This window comes from Atractosteus spatula, chromosome 25 (assembly GCF_055471065.1).
Source record: "Atractosteus spatula isolate fAtrSpa1 chromosome 25, fAtrSpa1.hap1, whole genome shotgun sequence".
Lineage (NCBI taxonomy): Eukaryota > Metazoa > Chordata > Actinopteri > Semionotiformes > Lepisosteidae > Atractosteus > Atractosteus spatula.
Window position 1 is genome coordinate 14,787,782 of NC_142730.1, and position 25,366 is coordinate 14,813,147.

General features: G+C 47.2%; 14 non-coding genes across 14 annotated transcripts; 6 read left to right on the forward strand and 8 right to left on the reverse strand.

The window, feature by feature from the left end:
• Positions 1 to 343: 343 nt before the first annotated feature.
• trnak-cuu (transfer RNA lysine (anticodon CUU)) lies at positions 344 to 416 on the reverse strand. Its single transcript has one exon. It is a non-coding gene; the product is annotated as a tRNA-Lys (tRNA).
• An 821-nt stretch (positions 417 to 1,237) lies between these two features.
• Positions 1,238 to 1,309, reverse strand: trnam-cau (transfer RNA methionine (anticodon CAU)). The gene has a single exon. It is a non-coding gene; the product is annotated as a tRNA-Met (tRNA).
• A 281-nt stretch (positions 1,310 to 1,590) lies between these two features.
• Positions 1,591 to 1,673, forward strand: trnal-cag (transfer RNA leucine (anticodon CAG)). Its single transcript has one exon. It is a non-coding gene; the product is annotated as a tRNA-Leu (tRNA).
• Positions 1,674 to 4,966: 3,293 nt separating this feature from the next.
• Positions 4,967 to 5,039, reverse strand: trnak-cuu (transfer RNA lysine (anticodon CUU)). Its single transcript has one exon. It is a non-coding gene; the product is annotated as a tRNA-Lys (tRNA).
• An 821-nt stretch (positions 5,040 to 5,860) lies between these two features.
• trnam-cau (transfer RNA methionine (anticodon CAU)) lies at positions 5,861 to 5,932 on the reverse strand. Its single transcript has one exon. It is a non-coding gene; the product is annotated as a tRNA-Met (tRNA).
• Positions 5,933 to 6,213: 281 nt separating this feature from the next.
• Positions 6,214 to 6,296, forward strand: trnal-cag (transfer RNA leucine (anticodon CAG)). The gene has a single exon. It is a non-coding gene; the product is annotated as a tRNA-Leu (tRNA).
• Positions 6,297 to 9,589: 3,293 nt separating this feature from the next.
• On the reverse strand, positions 9,590 to 9,662 carry trnak-cuu (transfer RNA lysine (anticodon CUU)). The gene has a single exon. It is a non-coding gene; the product is annotated as a tRNA-Lys (tRNA).
• Positions 9,663 to 10,835: 1,173 nt separating this feature from the next.
• trnal-cag (transfer RNA leucine (anticodon CAG)) lies at positions 10,836 to 10,918 on the forward strand. The gene has a single exon. It is a non-coding gene; the product is annotated as a tRNA-Leu (tRNA).
• Positions 10,919 to 14,211: 3,293 nt separating this feature from the next.
• Positions 14,212 to 14,284, reverse strand: trnak-cuu (transfer RNA lysine (anticodon CUU)). Its single transcript has one exon. It is a non-coding gene; the product is annotated as a tRNA-Lys (tRNA).
• A 1,174-nt stretch (positions 14,285 to 15,458) lies between these two features.
• Positions 15,459 to 15,541, forward strand: trnal-cag (transfer RNA leucine (anticodon CAG)). The gene has a single exon. It is a non-coding gene; the product is annotated as a tRNA-Leu (tRNA).
• A 3,289-nt stretch (positions 15,542 to 18,830) lies between these two features.
• On the reverse strand, positions 18,831 to 18,903 carry trnak-cuu (transfer RNA lysine (anticodon CUU)). The gene has a single exon. It is a non-coding gene; the product is annotated as a tRNA-Lys (tRNA).
• Positions 18,904 to 20,075: 1,172 nt separating this feature from the next.
• trnal-cag (transfer RNA leucine (anticodon CAG)) lies at positions 20,076 to 20,158 on the forward strand. Its single transcript has one exon. It is a non-coding gene; the product is annotated as a tRNA-Leu (tRNA).
• A 3,289-nt stretch (positions 20,159 to 23,447) lies between these two features.
• trnak-cuu (transfer RNA lysine (anticodon CUU)) lies at positions 23,448 to 23,520 on the reverse strand. The gene has a single exon. It is a non-coding gene; the product is annotated as a tRNA-Lys (tRNA).
• Positions 23,521 to 24,694: 1,174 nt separating this feature from the next.
• trnal-cag (transfer RNA leucine (anticodon CAG)) lies at positions 24,695 to 24,777 on the forward strand. The gene has a single exon. It is a non-coding gene; the product is annotated as a tRNA-Leu (tRNA).
• Positions 24,778 to 25,366: the final 589 nt, after the last annotated feature.

The following is a 25,366-nucleotide window of genomic DNA, read 5'->3' on the forward strand; positions in this document are numbered from 1 at the left end:
AAAGATTCCAAATAGTTATTGTATTAGAATAGCTCTGCAATTTCTTAGCCTTCGTACACGCAGTGTTTAAGGAAAGGCTAGAGTAAATGAAACTGTAAATAGACAGGAGCTCTTATCAGTTTTCATACAAGTTATGATGGCTGCAGCTCCTATCTGCGTCAGAGTGACCGGAGCCAACGGATTGTCTGCGGAACCTTTGATTTATCTCTCGGGCAAAGAGATAGATAAGCCCTTTTCATCTCAGTTTCATCACACCTGTGCATTAAAGTTTAGTGCTCGGTACCATCAAGGTGTAAGAGGGTCAAGGATGAGCACGAAACTTTGTTAATAAGGAGACGGGCACCGCCCAACGTGGGGCTCGAACCCACGCCCCTGAGATTAAGAGTCTCATGCTCTACCGACTGAGCTAGCCGGGCGCCAGGGAAGCAAGGGGTTAACGTGTCCCTGTTGACGTCAATTGGACAAGGTATACTTCCTGGCTTTTCATCATGTGGTGACCGGATTCGAGAGTAGCACACCCTGTTCTTTGTTGATTACTGTACCTCAAGCAGCGCAAATGTCAGTAATCATTGAAATGTACGACCTACAATCTCCTCAGCATGCCCGCGTGGACTCCTCTGTGATCATCCTTCTACGTTCTGCTGTAGTTTTCATGCAAGTGAAAACCGTGCTCCAAATAACAACGGCACAGTTGTATCCTGCGGTAAGCATTCTTCTAATTCCATCGTTTTGCTCCAGGGAAAAGGTAGCGCATCATAGTGTTGATATTCCAAGGTCTCAGAGTCCGTATTGGATGGCTTGGATGCAGACATCGCTCAGAGCTCCCAGTATGATTTTCCCGAGTTCAGTTTTGCAGTGTCTTAGTGCTTTCCTGCTTCCAGTGGGTCTTTGAATGCTCTGCTAAGTAGAGACGTGACATAATTACTAATGCGACCGACTGTGCTGGCTGTTCCTGGTTAATAATGATTAATGCGAGAAATCAATATAAACATAACTGCTTCGATTTCGAGGTTCACTTGAAGCATTCGAAGAAACTATCAAAGATCTCAGAACAACCGAAGACACATTTGGTCATCTCCGTATTGGTGAAGATGAAAGAGTCCCGCAAGTGTCAAGCTTGCACAAACACACACGAGAGAGAAACTCAGAACAGAACTTAAGGAAAGGGAGATCCACACTACTTTAATGCACTTTGCTAACCCAATGGAATGCTTATGAACCATGCGTAAGACACATGTAGCAGAGGATGGTTTCGATCCATCGACCTCTGGGTTATGGGCCCAGCACGCTTCCACTGCGCCACTCTGCTGACGGCCATCCTACGCGTTCCACCTAACTGCTCTTTGTATTTCCTACATAAGTGATGAAAGAGTTGAAAGTTTCAGTGACAAACGCAGACGTCACTTTGAGCGCTTGGTGTTTTGTAGCACAAATCATCACACGCTGCTCTACACTGGATTATAAAGGCCGACACATTTTCCAAACATTTTAATGCTGGAGTCACACTGTAGTATTAATAACAGTGCGATACTCGAAGAGCGTAGTGGGATCGCGGTGGCTCATCAGACCGCTTTGGGGGAGAGGGCTGGCGTCAGGATGGCCGAGCGGTCTAAGGCGCTGCGTTCAGGTCGCAGTCTCCCCTGGAGGCGTGGGTTCGAATCCCACTCCTGACAAAAAGCTTGCTCCATTCCCTCTCCAGTCGGGTGCACATGGGTGAAGCAGCCTGACGTAGGAGACGTGCACCTATAGGCACGCGCGTGTCCCATACCTCTCCTGATTTAGCTCGTACTCCATAGGATGGAAGCGGCTGCTCTGGCTTTTTCACTCGAATATAATCTGATCGCAACAGAAGGCCGTGCAGCCCAGTGCTGGTTTAAGAATGCCTCGTGTCTTCAGGCCCCTATTCCATCAGGTTACCCCTTTGGAATAGTCGTCCGAAAATGACGGAAAAGGAGAAGCACGTAAGCTCCCACAAACTGCGTTAGCATTAGCGGTTGGAATCTGATGGGAGAAAAGCAACCCGGCTCGCCGTCAAGCAATCCATCCCTGGTCTCCCACGTGACGGGCGGGAATACGCACCACTATACTAACGAGGAGCGCTTGCTTGGCGCTTGAAGACACTTCCTCTTGCGGCTACTACTGTTTCCGGTTTCGCCTTTTATTTTCATTCCTCCCAGAGGAGCGCATGAAAACGTTTCCATCTGCGCCATCCTCACCCCTCCACTGCTATGGTCACTGCTCCTCCTGGTGCACTGCAAACACCTATTCAGTCGGTTCTTTCAGTTTGAATAATTAGATCTTCAAAGGCTGGAAGTAGGGCGCAAGGCATGCCAATGCCAAAAGCGTGGTTGTCTGCTTCCAAGTGTGAAATGTCGCTGGGGGACGCTGAAGACATGACTTCCAAGGCAGCAGGTCCAAGCGATTTAGCGTTTGTACAAGAAGCAGGAAGAGAGAAACGGCACTCCGCCTTTTTCTGGGCAGGCGCACGGCGACACGAGAAGGACGCCGTAGTCGGCAGGATTCGACCCGCCGCGGGGAGAGCCCAATGGCTTTCTAGTCCATCGCCTTAACCGCTCGGCCACAACTACAGGGAGCGCCGCCGCCGCCGTCTTGCGATCATTTAACACGGAGGGCGAGGCGGCGGAGGTAACCTTTTTCAACGTCGCTCTCCGTTTCAAAAAAAAAAAAGGCAAATGACATGCTAGCACTCAGACACCCCTCAGAAGATTGAAGGGTGGCTTAAAGCTGGAATGATTAGGTCTCCCCGCTCCGACACCAAAATGGAACTTCGTTAGGCAGAGAGAAAGCAACATCGGAGGAGCGTGAACGAGACTTTAGAAGCTGCTCCACACGGCACTTTGAATCGCAGACATAGCAGTGTTAGAGGCAGGAATCGCCTTTGCGAACGCGATGAGAAACAGAACGCAAGCTCAGGTCCTGCGGTTTAATAAGCAGGCACGGCTTTCATGCGACTGCACATTTCTTTTCTGGAGCGAGTTGACTTTCAGCTTCAAGAAATTCACACAACTTCCGAAATCCGAAATACAAATCTGGCTCATCGCTGCACAAGAAATGCCGCCGGCTGGCAAGAAAATGACAGCGATGTTTTTCCTTAACGACAAACTTCCGATGGAGAAAAACAACGGCGGTGTGTCGTGGAAATTTAACTATCAAGGAAGCCACAAGAGAGAGTTCTCACCTGAGTAAGGTCTTTATTTCAATATTGCAATATTGGGAGCCCTGTTGCCACTTCGCAAAGTGCAACCGGAGACTCAATTTGTTACAAGCAGTACAGGGTTTTTATAAGACGTTGCGCTGTAAAAAAGCTCAGTGCTTTGTCCCTTCAAAAGCTTCCCCTTTCCCTAAGACAAAACAGATTACAACATAGAACGAGAGAAGAAGCACTAGATTTGTTATTCAAAGCTTATCAGTTACTTTCGGCTAATTCTAACGACCCAGACAGCATATATTGTTTTGGTACATTGTCTTCTAAAGTTACCCAAACAGTGTACTTTGTTGACGCACTGTTTTCTAAAATTCTGCACGTACTGTAGCACAGCAATTACATCCTTGAAATATATTATCTAAAAGCACCAATATATTTTTTTCAAAGCTCTCTACATTTTAAGAATCAATTTACTTATTAGATTTCCACTTCAGGTGCGTGTCTGTCGGCTTGATTCAGTTTAATGCAAGTATTCATTCTCTTTCTGGAACATACAGCTTGCGACAGATGAAATACAATTCTTGGCTTTTCTGGGTGGGTGCAGAAGAAATCCTGCCGGCTGCTTCTGGAAAAGAATTCCAGCCTTTTTTACTCTTTAACCAGAAACTTGCGAATGATACAAAGCAAGCGGGGGGCGTTTCTGTGCAGCTGTTAACTGAACGGCTGCTGGTTCAAGCCCACCCAGGGCTTGTTCCGATTTCAACATCATGCCCCCTAAAGGTAGACTGGATTTCTTTGCGAAACATTCACCCTTTGGACATTTCAGGAAAGGTGCGTGTCGATGCAAGACTTGAAAAGCTTTCCATACAACGAAAAAAATAGTGCTTTTGATTGAAGGAAACGGCAAGAGCAGTTTGAGCAGCTCTGGCCTCTCAAGCGCTTTACAAAGTGATCGGCACCTCGATAGGCAGTTTAGAAGGCTGAGAATGATGCTGGAAGCACAGCGACGTTCTAAAACCAGCGCTTGAAAAGCATCTGCATACATAAAATGTCCATTTCTCAAAAGCTAAATCTGCAGCTTCAGAAGATTGTCAGCTGTATGTTTTCGTTCTTTGTTTCCTTTTTTTACATGACAAGCTTTCGAGAAATGAACTGTCGTTTGTGATGAAGGCTGCATTCGAAATTGTGCATCTAGCTTAGTTCAATGAAATCGGAACGTGCGCCTGTCTCAAACGGATGGCTCTTTGCAGGCACACTACGGAAACCTGCGGGCGCAAGTTGGGAGAAGTGACTCTTGCAGAGTGTCGAGCTTCGAGAACAGGACTCCGCTCAGGAAGATATTGCCACGTGTTGAAGAGTTGCTTTTCGCCATTTCTTTCCCATATTTTTCCAGTGCGGTTCAAAATGTTACGTACGTACGTGTTACCTGCAAAATCACAGTGAAACTGTTATGGCGAAAAGTTTCCAAATAGTTATTGTATTAGAATAGCTCTGCAATTTCTTAGCCTTCGTACACGCAGTGTTTAAGGAAAGGCTAGAGTAAATGAAACTGTAAATAGACAGGAGCTCTTATCAGTTTTCATACAAGTTATGATGGCTGCAGCTCCTATCTGCGTCAGAGTGACCGGAGCCAACGGATTGTCTGCGGAACCTTTGATTTATCTCTCGGGCAAAGAGATAGATAAGCCCTTTTCATCTCAGTTTCATCACACCTGTGCATTAAAGTTTAGTGCTCGGTACCATCAAGGTGTAAGAGGGTCAAGGATGAGCACGAAACTTTGTTAATAAGGAGACGGGCACCGCCCAACGTGGGGCTCGAACCCACGCCCCTGAGATTAAGAGTCTCATGCTCTACCGACTGAGCTAGCCGGGCGCCAGGGAAGCAAGGGGTTAACGTGTCCCTGTTGACGTCAATTGGACAAGGTATACTTCCTGGCTTTTCATCATGTGGTGACCGGATTCGAGAGTAGCACACCCTGTTCTTTGTTGATTACTGTACCTCAAGCAGCGCAAATGTCAGTAATCATTGAAATGTACGACCTACAATCTCCTCAGCATGCCCGCGTGGACTCCTCTGTGATCATCCTTCTACGTTCTGCTGTAGTTTTCATGCAAGTGAAAACCGTGCTCCAAATAACAACGGCACAGTTGTATCCTGCGGTAAGCATTCTTCTAATTCCATCGTTTTGCTCCAGGGAAAAGGTAGCGCATCATAGTGTTGATATTCCAAGGTCTCAGAGTCCGTATTGGATGGCTTGGATGCAGACATCGCTCAGAGCTCCCAGTATGATTTTCCCGAGTTCAGTTTTGCAGTGTCTTAGTGCTTTCCTGCTTCCAGTGGGTCTTTGAATGCTCTGCTAAGTAGAGACGTGACATAATTACTAATGCGACCGACTGTGCTGGCTGTTCCTGGTTAATAATGATTAATGCGAGAAATCAATATAAACATAACTGCTTCGATTTCGAGGTTCACTTGAAGCATTCGAAGAAACTATCAAAGATCTCAGAACAACCGAAGACACATTTGGTCATCTCCGTATTGGTGAAGATGAAAGAGTCCCGCAAGTGTCAAGCTTGCACAAACACACACGAGAGAGAAACTCAGAACAGAACTTAAGGAAAGGGAGATCCACACTACTTTAATGCACTTTGCTAACCCAATGGAATGCTTATGAACCATGCGTAAGACACATGTAGCAGAGGATGGTTTCGATCCATCGACCTCTGGGTTATGGGCCCAGCACGCTTCCACTGCGCCACTCTGCTGACAGCCATCCTACGCGTTCCACCTAACTGCTCTTTGTATTTCCTACATAAGTGATGAAAGAGTTGAAAGTTTCAGTGACAAACGCAGACGTCACTTTGAGCGCTTGGTGTTTTGTAGCACAAATCATCACACGCTGCTCTACACTGGATTATAAAGGCCGACACATTTTCCAAACATTTTAATGCTGGAGTCACACTGTAGTATTAATAACAGTGCGATACTCGAAGAGCGTAGTGGGATCGCGGTGGCTCATCAGACCGCTTTGGGGGAGAGGGCTGGCGTCAGGATGGCCGAGCGGTCTAAGGCGCTGCGTTCAGGTCGCAGTCTCCCCTGGAGGCGTGGGTTCGAATCCCACTCCTGACAAAAAGCTTGCTCCATTCCCTCTCCAGTCGGGTGCACATGGGTGAAGCAGCCTGACGTAGGAGACGTGCACCTATAGGCACGCGCGTGTCCCATACCTCTCCTGATTTAGCTCGTACTCCATAGGATGGAAGCGGCTGCTCTGGCTTTTTCACTCGAATATAATCTGATCGCAACAGAAGGCCGTGCAGCCCAGTGCTGGTTTAAGAATGCCTCGTGTCTTCAGGCCCCTATTCCATCAGGTTACCCCTTTGGAATAGTCGTCCGAAAATGACGGAAAAGGAGAAGCACGTAAGCTCCCACAAACTGCGTTAGCATTAGCGGTTGGAATCTGATGGGAGAAAAGCAACCCGGCTCGCCGTCAAGCAATCCATCCCTGGTCTCCCACGTGACGGGCGGGAATACGCACCACTATACTAACGAGGAGCGCTTGCTTGGCGCTTGAAGACACTTCCTCTTGCGGCTACTACTGTTTCCGGTTTCGCCTTTTATTTTCATTCCTCCCAGAGGAGCGCATGAAAACGTTTCCATCTGCGCCATCCTCACCCCTCCACTGCTATGGTCACTGCTCCTCCTGGTGCACTGCAAACACCTATTCAGTCGGTTCTTTCAGTTTGAATAATTAGATCTTCAAAGGCTGGAAGTAGGGCGCAAGGCATGCCAATGCCAAAAGCGTGGTTGTCTGCTTCCAAGTGTGAAATGTCGCTGGGGGACGCTGAAGACATGACTTCCAAGGCAGCAGGTCCAAGCGATTTAGCGTTTGTACAAGAAGCAGGAAGAGAGAAACGGCACTCCGCCTTTTTCTGGGCAAACGCACGGCGACACGAGAAGGACGCCGTAGTCGGCAGGATTCGACCCGGCGCGGGGAGAGCCCAATGGCTTTCTAGTCCATCGCCTTAACCGCTCGGCCACAACTACAGGGAGCGCCGCCGCCGCCGTCTTGCGATCATTTAACACGGAGGGCGAGGCGGCGGAGGTAACCTTTTTCAACGTCGCTCTCCGTTTCAAAAAAAAAAAAGGCAAATGACATGCTAGCACTCAGACACCCCTCAGAAGATTGAAGGGTGGCTTAAAGCTGGAATGATTAGGTCTCCCCGCTCCGACACCAAAATGGAACTTCGTTAGGCAGAGAGAAAGCAACATCGGAGGAGCGTGAACAAGACTTTCGAAGCTGCTCCACACGGCACTTTGAATCGCAGACATAGCAGTGTTAGAGGCAGGAATCGCCTTTGCGAACGCGATGAGAAACAGAACGCAAGCTCAGGTCCTGCGGTTTAATAAGCAGGCACGGCTTTCATGCGACTGCACATTTCTTTTCTGGAGCGAGTTGACTTTCAGCTTCAAGAAATTCACACAACTTCCGAAATCCGAAATACAAATCTGGCTCATCGCTGCACAAGAAATGCCGCCGGCTGGCAAGAAAATGACAGCGATGTTTTTCCTTAACGACAAACTTCCGATGGAGAAAAACAACGGCGGTGTGTCGTGGAAATTTAACTATCAAGGAAGCCACAAGAGAGAGTTCTCACCTGAGTAAGGTCTTTATTTCAATATTGCAATATTGGGAGCCCTGTTGCCACTTCGCAAAGTGCAACCGGAGACTCAATTTGTTACAAGCAGTACAGGGTTTTTATAAGACGTTGCGCTGTAAAAAAGCTCAGTGCTTTGTCCCTTCAAAAGCTTCCCCTTTCCCTAAGACAAAACAGATTACAACATAGAACGAGAGAAGAAGCACTAGATTTGTTATTCAAAGCTTATCAGTTACTTTCGGCTAATTCTAACGACCCAGACAGCATATATTGTTTTGGTACATTGTCTTCTAAAGTTACCCAAACAGTGTACTTTGTTGACGCACTGTTTTCTAAAATTCTGCACGTACTGTAGCACAGCAATTACATCCTTGAAATATATTATCTAAAAGCACCAATATATTTTTTTCAAAGCTCTCTACATTTTAAGAATCAATTTACTTATTAGATTTCCACTTCAGGTGCGTGTCTGTCGGCTTGATTCAGTTTAATGCAAGTATTCATTCTCTTTCTGGAACATACAGCTTGCGACAGATGAAATACAATTCTTGGCTTTTCTGGGTGGGTGCAGAAGAAATCCTGCCGGCTGCTTCTGGAAAAGAATTCCAGCCTTTTTTACTCTTTAACCAGAAACTTGCGAATGATACAAAGCAAGCGGGGGGCGTTTCTGTGCAGCTGTTAACTGAACGGCTGCTGGTTCAAGCCCACCCAGGGCTTGTTCCGATTTCAACATCATGCCCCCTAAAGGTAGACTGGATTTCTTTGCGAAACATTCACCCTTTGGACATTTCAGGAAAGGTGCGTGTCGATGCAAGACTTGAAAAGCTTTCCATACAACGAAAAAAATAGTGCTTTTGATTGAAGGAAACGGCAAGAGCAGTTTGAGCAGCTCTGGCCTCTCAAGCGCTTTACAAAGTGATCGGCACCTCGATAGGCAGTTTAGAAGGCTGAGAATGATGCTGGAAGCACAGCGACGTTCTAAAACCAGCGCTTGAAAAGCATCTGCATACATAAAATGTCCATTTCTCAAAAGCTAAATCTGCAGCTTCAGAAGATTGTCAGCTGTATGTTTTCGTTCTTTGTTTCCTTTTTTTACATGACAAGCTTTCGAGAAATGAACTGTCGTTTGTGATGAAGGCTGCATTCGAAATTGTGCATCTAGCTTAGTTCAATGAAATCGGAACGTGCGCCTGTCTCAAACGGATGGCTCTTTGCAGGCACACTACGGAAACCTGCGGGCGCAAGTTGGGAGAAGTGACTCTTGCAGAGTGTCGAGCTTCGAGAACAGGACTCCGCTCAGGAAGATATTGCCACGTGTTGAAGAGTTGCTTTTCGCCATTTCTTTCCCATATTTTTCCAGTGCGGTTCAAAATGTTACGTACGTACGTGTTACCTGCAAAATCACAGTGAAACTGTTATGGCGAAAAGATTCCAAATAGTTATTGTATTAGAATAGCTCTGCAATTTCTTAGCCTTCGTACACGCAGTGTTTAAGGAAAGGCTAGAGTAAATGAAACTGTAAATAGACAGGAGCTCTTATCAGTTTTCATACAAGTTATGATGGCTGCAGCTCCTATCTGCGTCAGAGTGACCGGAGCCAACGGATTGTCTGCGGAACCTTTGATTTATCTCTCGGGCAAAGAGCTAGATAAGCCCTTTTCATCTCAGTTTCATCACACCTGTGCATTAAAGTTTAGTGCTCGGTACCATCAAGGTGTAAGAGGGTCAAGGATGAGCACGAAACTTTGTTAATAAGGAGACGGGCACCGCCCAACGTGGGGCTCGAACCCACGCCCCTGAGATTAAGAGTCTCATGCTCTACCGACTGAGCTAGCCGGGCGCCAGGGAAGCAAGGGGTTAACGTGTCCCTGTTGACGTCAATTGGACAAGGTATACTTCCTGGCTTTTCATCATGTGGTGACCGGATTCGAGAGTAGCACACCCTGTTCTTTGTTGATTACTGTACCTCAAGCAGCGCAAATGTCAGTAATCATTGAAATGTACGACCTACAATCTCCTCAGCATGCCCGCGTGGACTCCTCTGTGATCATCCTTCTACGTTCTGCTGTAGTTTTCATGCAAGTGAAAACCGTGCTCCAAATAACAACGGCACAGTTGTATCCTGCGGTAAGCATTCTTCTAATTCCATCGTTTTGCTCCAGGGAAAAGGTAGCGCATCATAGTGTTGATATTCCAAGGTCTCAGAGTCCGTATTGGATGGCTTGGATGCAGACATCGCTCAGAGCTCCCAGTATGATTTTCCCGAGTTCAGTTTTGCAGTGTCTTAGTGCTTTCCTGCTTCCAGTGGGTCTTTGAATGCTCTGCTAAGTAGAGACGTGACATAATTACTAATGCGACCGACTGTGCTGGCTGTTCCTGGTTAATAATGATTAATGCGAGAAATCAATATAAACATAACTGCTTCGATTTCGAGGCTCACTTGAAGCATTCGAAGAAACTATCAAAGATCTCAGAACAACCGAAGACACATTTGGTCATCTCCGTATTGGTGAAGATGAAAGAGTCCCGCAAGTGTCAAGCTTGCACAAACACACACGAGAGAGAAACTCAGAACAGAACTTAAGGAAAGGGAGATCCACACTACTTTAATGCACTTTGCTAACCCAATGGAATGCTTATGAACCATGCGTAAGACACATGTAGCAGAGGATGGTTTCGATCCATCGACCTCTGGGTTATGGGCCCAGCACGCTTCCGCTGCGCCACTCTGCTGACGGCCATCCTACGTGTTCCACCTAACTGCTCTTGTATTTCCTACATAAGTGATGAAAGAGTTGAAAGTTTCAGTGACAAACGCAGACGTCACTTTGAGCGCTTGGTGTTTTGTAGCACAAATCATCACACGCTGCTCTACACTGGATTATAAAGGCCGACACATTTTCCAAACATTTTAATGCTGGAGTCACACTGTAGTATTAATAACAGTGCGATACTCGAAGAGCGTAGTGGGATCGCGGTGGCTCATCAGACCGCTTTGGGGGAGAGGGCTGGCGTCAGGATGGCCGAGCGGTCTAAGGCGCTGCGTTCAGGTCGCAGTCTCCCCTGGAGGCGTGGGTTCGAATCCCACTCCTGACAAAAAGCTTGCTCCATTCCCTCTCCAGTCGGGTGCACATGGGTGAAGCAGCCTGACGTAGGAGACGTGCACCTATAGGCACGCGCGTGTCCCATACCTCTCCTGATTTAGCTCGTACTCCATAGGATGGAAGCGGCTGCTCTGGCTTTTTCACTCGAATATAATCTGATCGCAACAGAAGGCCGTGCAGCCCAGTGCTGGTTTAAGAATGCCTCGTGTCTTCAGGCCCCTATTCCATCAGGTTACCCCTTTGGAATAGTCGTCCGAAAATGACGGAAAAGGAGAAGCACGTAAGCTCCCACAAACTGCGTTAGCATTAGCGGTTGGAATCTGATGGGAGAAAAGCAACCCGGCTCGCCGTCAAGCAATCCATCCCTGGTCTCCCACGTGACGGGCGGGAATACGCACCACTATACTAACGAGGAGCGCTTGCTTGGCGCTTGAAGACACTTCCTCTTGCGGCTACTACTGTTTCCGGTTTCGCCTTTTATTTTCATTCCTCCCAGAGGAGCGCATGAAAACGTTTCCATCTGCGCCATCCTCACCCCTCCACTGCTATGGTCACTGCTCCTCCTGGTGCACTGCAAACACCTATTCAGTCGGTTCTTTCAGTTTGAATAATTAGATCTTCAAAGGCTGGAAGTAGGGCGCAAGGCATGCCAATGCCAAAAGCGTGGTTGTCTGCTTCCAAGTGTGAAATGTCGCTGGGGGACGCTGAAGACATGACTTCCAAGGCAGCAGGTCCAAGCGATTTAGCGTTTGTACAAGAAGCAGGAAGAGAGAAACGGCACTCCGCCTTTTTCTGGGCAGGCGCACGGCGACACGAGAAGGACGCCGTAGTCGGCAGGATTCGACCCGGCGCGGGGAGAGCCCAATGGCTTTCTAGTCCATCGCCTTAACCGCTCGGCCACAACTACAGGGAGCGCCGCCGCCGCCGTCTTGCGATCATTTAACACGGAGGGCGAGGCGGCGGAGGTAACCTTTTTCAACGTCGCTCTCCGTTTCAAAAAAAAAAAAGGCAAATGACATGCTAGCACTCAGACACCCCTCAGAAGATTGAAGGGTGGCTTAAAGCTGGAATGATTAGGTCTCCCCGCTCCGACACCAAAATGGAACTTCGTTAGGCAGAGAGAAAGCAACATCGGAGGAGCGTGAACAAGACTTTCGAAGCTGCTCCACACGGCACTTTGAATCGCAGACATAGCAGTGTTAGAGGCAGGAATCGCCTTTGCGAACGCGATGAGAAACAGAACGCAAGCTCAGGTCCTGCGGTTTAATAAGCAGGCACGGCTTTCATGCGACTGCACATTTCTTTTCTGGAGCGAGTTGACTTTCAGCTTCAAGAAATTCACACAACTTCCGAAATCCGAAATACAAATCTGGCTCATCGCTGCACAAGAAATGCCGCCGGCTGGCAAGAAAATGACAGCGATGTTTTTCCTTAACGACAAACTTCCGATGGAGAAAAACAACGGCGGTGTGTCGTGGAAATTTAACTATCAAGGAAGCCACAAGAGAGAGTTCTCACCTGAGTAAGGTCTTTATTTCAATATTGCAATATTGGGAGCCCTGTTGCCACTTCGCAAAGTGCAACCGGAGACTCAATTTGTTACAAGCAGTACAGGGTTTTTATAAGACGTTGCGCTGTAAAAAAGCTCAGTGCTTTGTCCCTTCAAAAGCTTCCCCTTTCCCTAAGACAAAACAGATTACAACATAGAACGAGAGAAGAAGCACTAGATTTGTTATTCAAAGCTTATCAGTTACTTTCGGCTAATTCTAACGACCCAGACAGCATATATTGTTTTGGTACATTGTCTTCTAAAGTTACCCAAACAGTGTACTTTGTTGACGCACTGTTTTCTAAAATTCTGCACGTACTGTAGCACAGCAATTACATCCTTGAAATATATTATCTAAAAGCACCAATATATTTTTTTCAAAGCTCTCTACATTTTAAGAATCAATTTACTTATTAGATTTCCACTTCAGGTGCGTGTCTGTCGGCTTGATTCAGTTTAATGCAAGTATTCATTCTCTTTCTGGAACATACAGCTTGCGACAGATGAAATACAATTCTTGGCTTTTCTGGGTGGGTGCAGAAGAAATCCTGCCGGCTGCTTCTGGAAAAGAATTCCAGCCTTTTTTACTCTTTAACCAGAAACTTGCGAATGATACAAAGCAAGCGGGGGGCGTTTCTGTGCAGCTGTTAACTGAACGGCTGCTGGTTCAAGCCCACCCAGGGCTTGTTCCGATTTCAACATCATGCCCCCTAAAGGTAGACTGGATTTCTTTGCGAAACATTCACCCTTTGGACATTTCAGGAAAGGTGCGTGTCGATGCAAGACTTGAAAAGCTTTCCATACAACGAAAAAAATAGTGCTTTTGATTGAAGGAAACGGCAAGAGCAGTTTGAGCAGCTCTGGCCTCTCAAGCGCTTTACAAAGTGATCGGCACCTCGATAGGCAGTTTAGAAGGCTGAGAATGATGCTGGAAGCACAGCGACGTTCTAAAACCAGCGCTTGAAAAGCATCTGCATACATAAAATGTCCATTTCTCAAAAGCTAAATCTGCAGCTTCAGAAGATTGTCAGCTGTATGTTTTCGTTCTTTGTTTCCTTTTTTTACATGACAAGCTTTCGAGAAATGAACTGTCGTTTGTGATGAAGGCTGCATTCGAAATTGTGCATCTAGCTTAGTTCAATGAAATCGGAACGTGCGCCTGTCTCAAACGGATGGCTCTTTGCAGGCACACTACGGAAACCTGCGGGCGCAAGTTGGGAGAAGTGACTCTTGCAGAGTGTCGAGCTTCGAGAACAGGACTCCGCTCAGGAAGATATTGCCACGTGTTGAAGAGTTGCTTTTCGCCATTTCTTTCCCATATTTTTCCAGTGCGGTTCAAAATGTTACGTACGTACGTGTTACCTGCAAAATCACAGTGAAACTGTTATGGCGAAAAGATTCCAAATAGTTATTGTATTAGAATAGCTCTGCAATTTCTTAGCCTTCGTACACGCAGTGTTTAAGGAAAGGCTAGAGTAAATGAAACTGTAAATAGACAGGAGCTCTTATCAGTTTTCATACAAGTTATGATGGCTGCAGCTCCTATCTGCGTCAGAGTGACCGGAGCCAACGGATTGTCTGCGGAACCTTTGATTTATCTCTCGGGCAAAGAGATAGATAAGCCCTTTTCATCTCAGTTTCATCACACCTGTGCATTAAAGTTTAGTGCTCGGTACCATCAAGGTGTAAGAGGGTCAAGGATGAGCACGAAACTTTGTTAATAAGGAGACGGGCACCGCCCAACGTGGGGCTCGAACCCACGACCCTGAGATTAAGAGTCTCATGCTCTACCGACTGAGCTAGCCGGGCGCCGGGGAAGCAAGGGGTTTACGTGTCCCTGTTGACGTCAATTGGACAAGGTATACTTCCTGGCTTTTCATCATGTGGTGACCGGATTCGAGAGTAGCACACCCTGTTCTTTGTTGATTACTGTACCTCAAGCAGCGCAAATGTCAGTAATCATTGAAATGTACGACCTACAATCTCCTCAGCATGCCCGCGTGGACTCCTCTGTGATCATCCTTCTACGTTCTGCTGTAGTTTTCATGCAAGTGAAAACCGTGCTCCAAATAACAACGGCACAGTTGTATCCTGCGGTAAGCATTCTTCTAATTCCATCGTTTTGCTCCAGGGAAAAGGTAGCGCATCATAGTGTTGATATTCCAAGGTCTCAGAGTCCGTATTGGATGGCTTGGATGCAGACATCGCTCAGAGCTCCCAGTATGATTTTCCCGAGTTCAGTTTTGCAGTGTCTTAGTGCTTTCCTGCTTCCAGTGGGTCTTTGAATGCTCTGCTAAGTAGAGACGTGACATAATTACTAATGCGACCGACTGTGCTGGCTGTTCCTGGTTAATAATGATTAATGCGAGAAATCAATATAAACATAACTGCTTCGATTTCGAGGTTCACTTGAAGCATTCGAAGAAACTATCAAAGATCTCAGAACAACCGAAGACACATTTGGTCATCTCCGTATTGGTGAAGATGAAAGAGTCCCGCAAGTGTCAAGCTTGCACAAACACACACAAGAGAGAAACTCAGAACAGAACTTAAGGAAAGGGAGATCCACACTACTTTAATGCACTTTGCTAACCCAATGGAATGCTTATGAACCATGCGTAAGACACATGTAGCAGAGGATGGTTTCGATCCATCGACCTCTGGGTTATGGGCCCAGCACACTTCCGCTGCGCCACTCTGCTGACAGCCATCCTACGCGTTCCACCTAACTGCTCTTTGTATTTCCTACATAAGTGATGAAAGAGTTGAAAGTTTCAGTGACAAACGCAGACGTCACTTTGAGCGCTTGGTGTTTTGTAGCACAAATCATCACACGCTGCTCTACACTGGATTATAAAGGCCGACACATTTTCCAAACATTTTAATGCTGGAGTCACACTGTAGTATTAATAACAGTGCGATACTCGAAGAGCGTAGTGGGATCGCGGTGGCTCATCAGACCGCTTTGGGGGAGAGGGCTGGCGTCAGGATGGCCGAGCGGTCTAAGGCGCTGCGTTCAGGTCGCAGTCTCCCCTGGAGGCGTGGGTTCGAATCCCACTCCTGACAAAAAGCTTGCTCCATTCCCTCTCCAGTCGGGTGCACATGGGTGAAGCAGCCTGACGTAGGAGACGTGCACCTATAGGCACGCGCGTGTCCCATACCTCTCCTGATTTAGCTCGTACTCCATAGGATGGAAGCGGCTGCTCTGGCTTTTTCACTCGAATATAATCTGATCGCAACAGAAGGCCGTGCAGCCCAGTGCTGGTTTAAGAATGCCTCGTGTCTTCAGGCCCCTATTCCATCAGGTTACCCCTTTGGAATAGTCGTCCGAAAATGACGGAAAAGGAGAAGCACGTAAGCTCCCACAAACTGCGTTAGCATTAGCGGTTGGAATCTGATGGGAGAAAAGCAACCCGGCTCGCCGTCAAGCAATCCATCCCTGGTCTCCCACGTGACGGGCGGGAATACGCACCACTATACTAACGAGGAGCGCTTGCTTGGCGCTTGAAGACACTTCCTCTTGCGGCTACTACTGTTTCCGGTTTCGCCTTTTATTTTCATTCCTCCCAGAGGAGCGCATGAAAACGTTTCCATCTGCGCCATCCTCACCCCTCCACTGCTATGGTCACTGCTCCTCCTGGTGCACTGCAAACACCTATTCAGTCGGTTCTTTCAGTTTGAATAGTTAGATCTTCAAAGGCTGGAAGTAGGGCGCAAGGCATGCCAATGCCAAAAGCGTGGTTGTCTGCTTCCAAGTGTGAAATGTCGCTGGGGGACGCTGAAGACATGACTTCCAAGGCAGCAGGTCCAAGCGATTTAGCGTTTGTACAAGAAGCAGGAAGAGAGAAACGGCACTCCGCCTTTTTCTGGGCAGGCGCACGGCGACACGAGAAGGAAGCCGTAGTCGGCAGGATTCGACCCGGCGCGGGGAGAGCCCAATGGCTTTCTAGTCCATCGCCTTAACCGCTCGGCCACAACTACAGGGAGCGCCGCCGCCGCCGTCTTGCGATCATTTAACACGGAGGGCGAGGCGGCGGAGGTAACCTTTTTCAACGTCGCTCTCCGTTTCAAAAAAAAGGCAAATGACATGCTAGCACTCAGACACCCCTCAGAAGATTGAAGGGTGGCTTAAAGCTGGAATGATTAGGTCTCCCCGCTCCGACACCAAAATGGAACTTCGTTAGGCAGAGAGAAAGCAACATCGGAGGAGCGTGAACAAGACTTTAGAAGCTGCTCCACACGGCACTTTGAATCGCAGACATAGCAGTGTTAGAGGCAGGAATCGCCTTTGCGAACGCGATGAGAAACAGAACGCAAGCTCAGGTCCTGCGGTTTAATAAGCAGGCACGGCTTTCATGCGACTGCACATTTCTTTTCTGGAGCGAGTTGACTTTCAGCTTCAAGAAATTCACACAACTTCCGAAATCCGAAATACAAATCTGGCTCATCGCTGCACAAGAAATGCCGCCGGCTGGCAAGAAAATGACAGCGATGTTTTTCCTTAACGACAAACTTCCGATGGAGAAAAACAACGGCGGTGTGTCGTGGAAATTTAACTATCAAGGAAGCCACAAGAGAGAGTTCTCACCTGAGTAAGGTCTTTATTTCAATATTGCAATATTGGGAGCCCTGTTGCCACTTCGCAAAGTGCAACCGGAGACTCAATTTGTTACAAGCAGTACAGGGTTTTTATAAGACGTTGCGTTGTAAAAAAGCTCAGTGCTTTGTCCCTTCAAAAGCTTCCCCTTTCCCTAAGACAAAACAGATTACAACATAGAACGAGAGAAGAAGCACTAGATTTGTTATTCAAAGCTTATCAGTTACTTTCGGCTAATTCTAACGACCCAGACAGCATATATTGTTTTGGTACATTGTCTTCTAAAGTTACCCAAACAGTGTACTTTGTTGACGCACTGTTTTCTAAAATTCTGCACGTACTGTAGCACAGCAATTACATCCTTGAAATATATTATCTAAAAGCACCAATATATTTTTTTCAAAGCTCTCTACATTTTAAGAATCAATTTACTTATTAGATTTCCACTTCAGGTGCGTGTCTGTCGGCTTGATTCAGTTTAATGCAAGTATTCATTCTCTTTCTGGAACATACAGCTTGCGACAGATGAAATACAATTCTTGGCTTTTCTGGGTGGGTGCAGAAGAAATCCTGCCGGCTGCTTCTGGAAAAGAATTCCAGCCTTTTTTACTCTTTAACCAGAAACTTGCGAATGATACAAAGCAAGCGGGGGGCGTTTCTGTGCAGCTGTTAACTGAACGGCTGCTGGTTCAAGCCCACCCAGGGCTTGTTCCGATTTCAACATCATGCCCCCTAAAGGTAGACTGGATTTCTTTGCGAAACATTCACCCTTTGGACATTTCAGGAAAGGTGCGTGTCGATGCAAGACTTGAAAAGCTTTCCATACAACGAAAAAAATAGTGCTTTTGATTGAAGGAAACGGCAAGAGCAGTTTGAGCAGCTCTGGCCTCTCAAGCGCTTTACAAAGTGATCGGCACCTCGATAGGCAGTTTAGAAGGCTGAGAATGATGCTGGAAGCACAGCGACGTTCTAAAACCAGCGCTTGAAAAGCATCTGCATACATAAAATGTCCATTTCTCAAAAGCTAAATCTGCAGCTTCAGAAGATTGTCAGCTGTATGTTTTCGTTCTTTGTTTCCTTTTTTTACATGACAAGCTTTCGAGAAATGAACTGTCGTTTGTGATGAAGGCTGCATTCGAAATTGTGCATCTAGCTTAGTTCAATGAAATCGGAACGTGCGCCTGTCTCAAACGGATGGCTCTTTGCAGGCACACTACGGAAACCTGCGGGCGCAAGTTGGGAGAAGTGACTCTTGCAGAGTGTCGAGCTTCGAGAACAGGACTCCGCTCAGGAAGATATTGCCACGTGTTGAAGAGTTGCTTTTCGCCATTTCTTTCCCATATTTTTCCAGTGCGGTTCAAAATGTTACGTACGTACGTGTTACCTGCAAAATCACAGTGAAACTGTTATGGCGAAAAGATTCCAAATAGTTATTGTATTAGAATAGCTCTGCAATTTCTTAGCCTTCGTACACGCAGTGTTTAAGGAAAGGCTAGAGTAAATGAAACTGTAAATAGACAGGAGCTCTTATCAGTTTTCATACAAGTTATGATGGCTGCAGCTCCTATCTGCGTCAGAGTGACCGGAGCCAACGGATTGTCTGCGGAACCTTTGATTTATCTCTCGGGCAAAGAGATAGATAAGCCCTTTTCATCTCAGTTTCATCACACCTGTGCATTAAAGTTTAGTGCTCGGTACCATCAAGGTGTAAGAGGGTCAAGGATGAGCACGAAACTTTGTTAATAAGGAGACGGGCACCGCCCAACGTGGGGCTCGAACCCACGACCCTGAGATTAAGAGTCTCATGCTCTACCGACTGAGCTAGCCGGGCGCCAGGGAAGCAAGGGGTTAACGTGTCCCTGTTGACGTCAATTGGACAAGGTATACTTCCTGGCTTTTCATCATGTGGTGACCGGATTCGAGAGTAGCACACCCTGTTCTTTGTTGATTACTGTACCTCAAGCAGCGCAAATGTCAGTAATCATTGAAATGTACGACCTACAATCTCCTCAGCATGCCCGCGTGGACTCCTCTGTGATCATCCTTCTACGTTCTGCTGTAGTTTTCATGCAAGTGAAAACCGTGCTCCAAATAACAACGGCACAGTTGTATCCTGCGGTAAGCATTCTTCTAATTCCATCGTTTTGCTCCAGGGAAAAGGTAGCGCATCATAGTGTTGATATTCCAAGGTCTCAGAGTCCGTATTGGATGGCTAGGATGCAGACATCGCTCAGAGCTCCCAGTATGATTTTCCCGAGTTCAGTTTTGCAGTGTCTTAGTGCTTTCCTGCTTCCAGTGGGTCTTTGAATGCTCTGCTAAGTAGAGACGTGACATAATTACTAATGCGACCGACTGTGCTGGCTGTTCCTGGTTAATAATGATTAATGCGAGAAATCAATATAAACATAACTGCTTCGATTTCGAGGTTCACTTGAAGCATTCGAAGAAACTATCAAAGATCTCAGAACAACCGAAGACACATTTGGTCATCTCCGTATTGGTGAAGATGAAAGAGTCCCGCAAGTGTCAAGCTTGCACAAACACACACGAGAGAGAAACTCAGAACAGAACTTAAGGAAAGGGAGATCCACACTACTTTAATGCACTTTGCTAACCCAATGGAATGCTTATGAACCATGCGTAAGACACATGTAGCAGAGGATGGTTTCGATCCATCGACCTCTGGGTTATGGGCCCAGCACGCTTCCGCTGCGCCACTCTGCTGACGGCCATCCTACGCGTTCCACCTAACTGCTCTTTGTATTTCCTACATAAGTGATGAAAGTTGAAAGTTTCAGTGACAAACGCAGACGTCACTTTGAGCGCTTGGTGTTTTGTAGCACAAATCATCACACGCTGCTCTACACTGGATTATAAAGGCCGACACATTTTCCAAACATTTTAATGCTGGAGTCACACTGTAGTATTAATAACAGTGCGATACTCGAAGAGCGTAGTGGGATCGCGGTGGCTCATCAGACCGCTTTGGGGGAGAGGGCTGGCGTCAGGATGGCCGAGCGGTCTAAGGCGCTGCGTTCAGGTCGCAGTCTCCCCTGGAGGCGTGGGTTCGAATCCCACTCCTGACAAAAAGCTTGCTCCATTCCCTCTCCAGTCGGGTGCACATGGGTGAAGCAGCCTGACGTAGGAGACGTGCACCTATAGGCACGCGCGTGTCCCATACCTCTCCTGATTTAGCTCGTACTCCATAGGATGGAAGCGGCTGCTCTGGCTTTTTCACTCGAATATAATCTGATCGCAACAGAAGGCCGTGCAGCCCAGTGCTGGTTTAAGAATGCCTCGTGTCTTCAGGCCCCTATTCCATCAGGTTACCCCTTTGGAATAGTCGTCCGAAAATGACGGAAAAGGAGAAGCACGTAAGCTCCCACAAACTGCGTTAGCATTAGCGGTTGGAATCTGATGGGAGAAAAGCAACCCGGCTCGCCGTCAAGCAATCCATCCCTGGTCTCCCACGTGACGGGCGGGAATACGCACCACTATACTAACGAGGAGCGCTTGCTTGGCGCTTGAAGACACTTCCTCTTGCGGCTACTACTGTTTCCGGTTTCGCCTTTTATTTTCATTCCTCCCAGAGGAGCGCATGAAAACGTTTCCATCTGCGCCATCCTCACCCCTCCACTGCTATGGTCACTGCTCCTCCTGGTGCACTGCAAACACCTATTCAGTCGGTTCTTTCAGTTTGAATAGTTAGATCTTCAAAGGCTGGAAGTAGGGCGCAAGGCATGCCAATGCCAAAAGCGTGGTTGTCTGCTTCCAAGTGTGAAATGTCGCTGGGGGACGCTGAAGACATGACTTCCAAGGCAGCAGGTCCAAGCGATTTAGCGTTTGTACAAGAAGCAGGAAGAGAGAAACGGCACTCCGCCTTTTTCTGGGCTGGCGCACGGCGACACGAGAAGGAAGCCGTAGTCGGCAGGATTCGACCCGGCGCGGGGAGAGCCCAATGGCTTTCTAGTCCATCGCCTTAACCGCTCGGCCACAACTACAGGGAGCGCCGCCGCCGCCGTCTTGCGATCATTTAACACGGAGGGCGAGGCGGCGGAGGTAACCTTTTTCAACGTCGCTCTCCGTTTCAAAAAAAAGGCAAATGACATGCTAGCACTCAGACACCCCTCAGAAGATTGAAGGGTGGCTTAAAGCTGGAATGATTAGGTCTCCCCGCTCCGACACCAAAATGGAACTTCGTTAGGCAGAGAGAAAGCAACATCGGAGGAGCGTGAACAAGACTTTAGAAGCTGCTCCACACGGCACTTTGAATCGCAGACATAGCAGTGTTAGAGGCAGGAATCGCCTTTGCGAACGCGATGAGAAACAGAACGCAAGCTCAGGTCCTGCGGTTTAATAAGCAGGCACGGCTTTCATGCGACTGCACATTTCTTTTCTGGAGCGAGTTGACTTTCAGCTTCAAGAAATTCACACAACTTCCGAAATCCGAAATACAAATCTGGCTCATCGCTGCACAAGAACTGCCGCCGGCTGGCAAGAAAATGACAGCGATGTTTTTCCTTAACGACAAACTTCCGATGGAGAAAAACAACGGCGGTGTGTCGTGGAAATTTAACTATCAAGGAAGCCACAAGAGAGAGTTCTCACCTGAGTAAGGTCTTTATTTCAATATTGCAATATTGGGAGCCCTGTTGCCACTTCGCAAAGTGCAACCGGAGACTCAATTTGTTACAAGCAGTACAGGGTTTTTATAAGACGTTGCGCTGTAAAAAAGCTCAGTGCTTTGTCCCTTCAAAAGCTTCCCCTTTCCCTAAGACAAAACAGATTACAACATAGAACGAGAGAAGAAGCACTAGATTTGTTATTCAAAGCTTATCAGTTACTTTCGGCTAATTCTAACGACCCAGACAGCATATATTGTTTTGGTACATTGTCTTCTAAAGTTACCCAAACAGTGTACTTTGTTGACGCACTGTTTTCTAAAATTCTGCACGTACTGTAGCACAGCAATTACATCCTTGAAATATATTATCTAAAAGCACCAATATATTTTTTTCAAAGCTCTCTACATTTTAAGAATCAATTTACTTATTAGATTTCCACTTCAGGTGCGTGTCTGTCGGCTTGATTCAGTTTAATGCAAGTATTCATTCTCTTTCTGGAACATACAGCTTGCGACAGATGAAATACAATTCTTGGCTTTTCTGGGTGGGTGCAGAAGAAATCCTGCCGGCTGCTTCTGGAAAAGAATTCCAGCCTTTTTTACTCTTTAACCAGAAACTTGCGAATGATACAAAGCAAGCGGGGGGCGTTTCTGTGCAGCTGTTAACTGAACGGCTGCTGGTTCAAGCCCACCCAGGGCTTGTTCCGATTTCAACATCATGCCCCCTAAAGGTAGACTGGATTTCTTTGCGAAACATTCACCCTTTGGACATTTCAGGAAAGGTGCGTGTCGATGCAAGACTTGAAAAGCTTTCCATACAACGAAAAAAATAGTGCTTTTGATTGAAGGAAACGGCAAGAGCAGTTTGAGCAGCTCTGGCCTCTCAAGCGCTTTACAAAGTGATCGGCACCTCGATAGGCAGTTTAGAAGGCTGAGAATGATGCTGGAAGCACAGCGACGTTCTAAAACCAGCGCTTGAAAAGCATCTGCATACATAAAATGTCCATTTCTCAAAAGCTAAATCTGCAGCTTCAGAAGATTGTCAGCTGTATGTTTTCGTTCTTTGTTTCCTTTTTTTACATGACAAGCTTTCGAGAAATGAACTGTCGTTTGTGATGAAGGCTGCATTCGAAATTGTGCATCTAGCTTAGTTCAATGAAATCGGAACGTGCGCCTGTCTCAAACGGATGGCTCTTTGCAGGCACACTACGGAAACCTGCGGGCGCAAGTTGGGAGAAGTGACTCTTGCAGAGTGTCGAGCTTCGAGAACAGGACTCCGCTCAGGAAGATATTGCCACGTGTTGAAGAGTTGCTTTTCGCCATTTCTTTCCCATATTTTTCCAGTGCGGTTCAAAATGTTACGTACGTACGTGTTACCTGCAAAATCACAGTGAAACTGTTATGGCGAAAAGATTCCAAATAGTTATTGTATTAGAATAGCTCTGCAATTTCTTAGCCTTCGTACACGCAGTGTTTAAGGAAAGGCTAGAGTAAATGAAACTGTAAATAGACAGGAGCTCTTATCAGTTTTCATACAAGTTATGATGGCTGCAGCTCCTATCTGCGTCAGAGTGACCGGAGCCAACGGATTGTCTGCGGAACCTTTGATTTATCTCTCGGGCAAAGAGATAGATAAGCCCTTTTCATCTCAGTTTCATCACACCTGTGCATTAAAGTTTAGTGCTCGGTACCATCAAGGTGTAAGAGGGTCAAGGATGAGCACGAAACTTTGTTAATAAGGAGACGGGCACCGCCCAACGTGGGGCTCGAACCCACGACCCTGAGATTAAGAGTCTCATGCTCTACCGACTGAGCTAGCCGGGCGCCAGGGAAGCAAGGGGTTAACGTGTCCCTGTTGACGTCAATTGGACAAGGTATACTTCCTGGCTTTTCATCATGTGGTGACCGGATTCGAGAGTAGCACACCCTGTTCTTTGTTGATTACTGTACCTCAAGCAGCGCAAATGTCAGTAATCATTGAAATGTACGACCTACAATCTCCTCAGCATGCCCGCGTGGACTCCTCTGTGATCATCCTTCTACGTTCTGCTGTAGTTTTCATGCAAGTGAAAACCGTGCTCCAAATAACAACGGCACAGTTGTATCCTGCGGTAAGCATTCTTCTAATTCCATCGTTTTGCTCCAGGGAAAAGGTAGCGCATCATAGTGTTGATATTCCAAGGTCTCAGAGTCCGTATTGGATGGCTTGGATGCAGACATCGCTCAGAGCTCCCAGTATGATTTTCCCGAGTTCAGTTTTGCAGTGTCTTAGTGCTTTCCTGCTTCCAGTGGGTCTTTGAATGCTCTGCTAAGTAGAGACGTGACATAATTACTAATGCGACCGACTGTGCTGGCTGTTCCTGGTTAATAATGATTAATGCGAGAAATCAATATAAACATAACTGCTTCGATTTCGAGGTTCACTTGAAGCATTCGAAGAAACTATCAAAGATCTCAGAACAACCGAAGACACATTTGGTCATCTCCGTATTGGTGAAGATGAAAGAGTCCCGCAAGTGTCAAGCTTGCACAAACACACACAAGAGAGAAACTCAGAACAGAACTTAAGGAAAGGGAGATCCACACTACTTTAATGCACTTTGCTAACCCAATGGAATGCTTATGAACCATGCGTAAGACACATGTAGCAGAGGATGGTTTCGATCCATCGACCTCTGGGTTATGGGCCCAGCACGCTTCCGCTGCGCCACTCTGCTGACGGCCATCCTACGCGTTCCACCTAACTGCTCTTTGTATTTCCTACATAAGTGATGAAAGAGTTGAAAGTTTCAGTGACAAACGCAGACGTCACTTTGAGCGCTTGGTGTTTTGTAGCACAAATCATCACACGCTGCTCTACACTGGATTATAAAGGCCGACACATTTTCCAAACATTTTAATGCTGGAGTCACACTGTAGTATTAATAACAGTGCGATACTCGAAGAGCGTAGTGGGATCGCGGTGGCTCATCAGACCGCTTTGGGGGAGAGGGCTGGCGTCAGGATGGCCGAGCGGTCTAAGGCGCTGCGTTCAGGTCGCAGTCTCCCCTGGAGGCGTGGGTTCGAATCCCACTCCTGGCAAAAAGCTTGCTCCATTCCCTCTCCAGTCGGGTGCACATGGGTGAAGCAGCCTGACGTAGGAGACGTGCACCTATAGGCACGCGCGTGTCCCATACCTCTCCTGATTTAGCTCGTACTCCATAGGATGGAAGCGGCTGCGCTGGCTTTTTCACTCGAATATAATCTGATCGCAACAGAAGGCCGTGCAGCCCAGTGCTGGTTTAAGAATGCCTCGTGTCTTCAGGCCCCTATTCCATCAGGTTACCCCTTTGGAATAGTCGTCCGAAAATGACGGAAAAGGAGAAGCACGTAAGCTCCCACAAACTGCGTTAGCATTAGCGGTTGGAATCTGATGGGAGAAAAGCAACCCGGCTCGCCGTCAAGCAATCCATCCCTGGTCTCCCACGTGACGGGCGGGAATACGCACCACTATACTAACGAGGAGCGCTTGCTTGGCGCTTGAAGACACTTCCTCTTGCGGCTACTACTGTTTCCGGTTTCGCCTTTTATTTTCATTCCTCCCAGAGGAGCGCATGAAAACGTTTCCATCTGCGCCATCCTCACCCCTCCACTGCTATGGTCACTGCTCCTCCTGGTGCACTGCAAACAC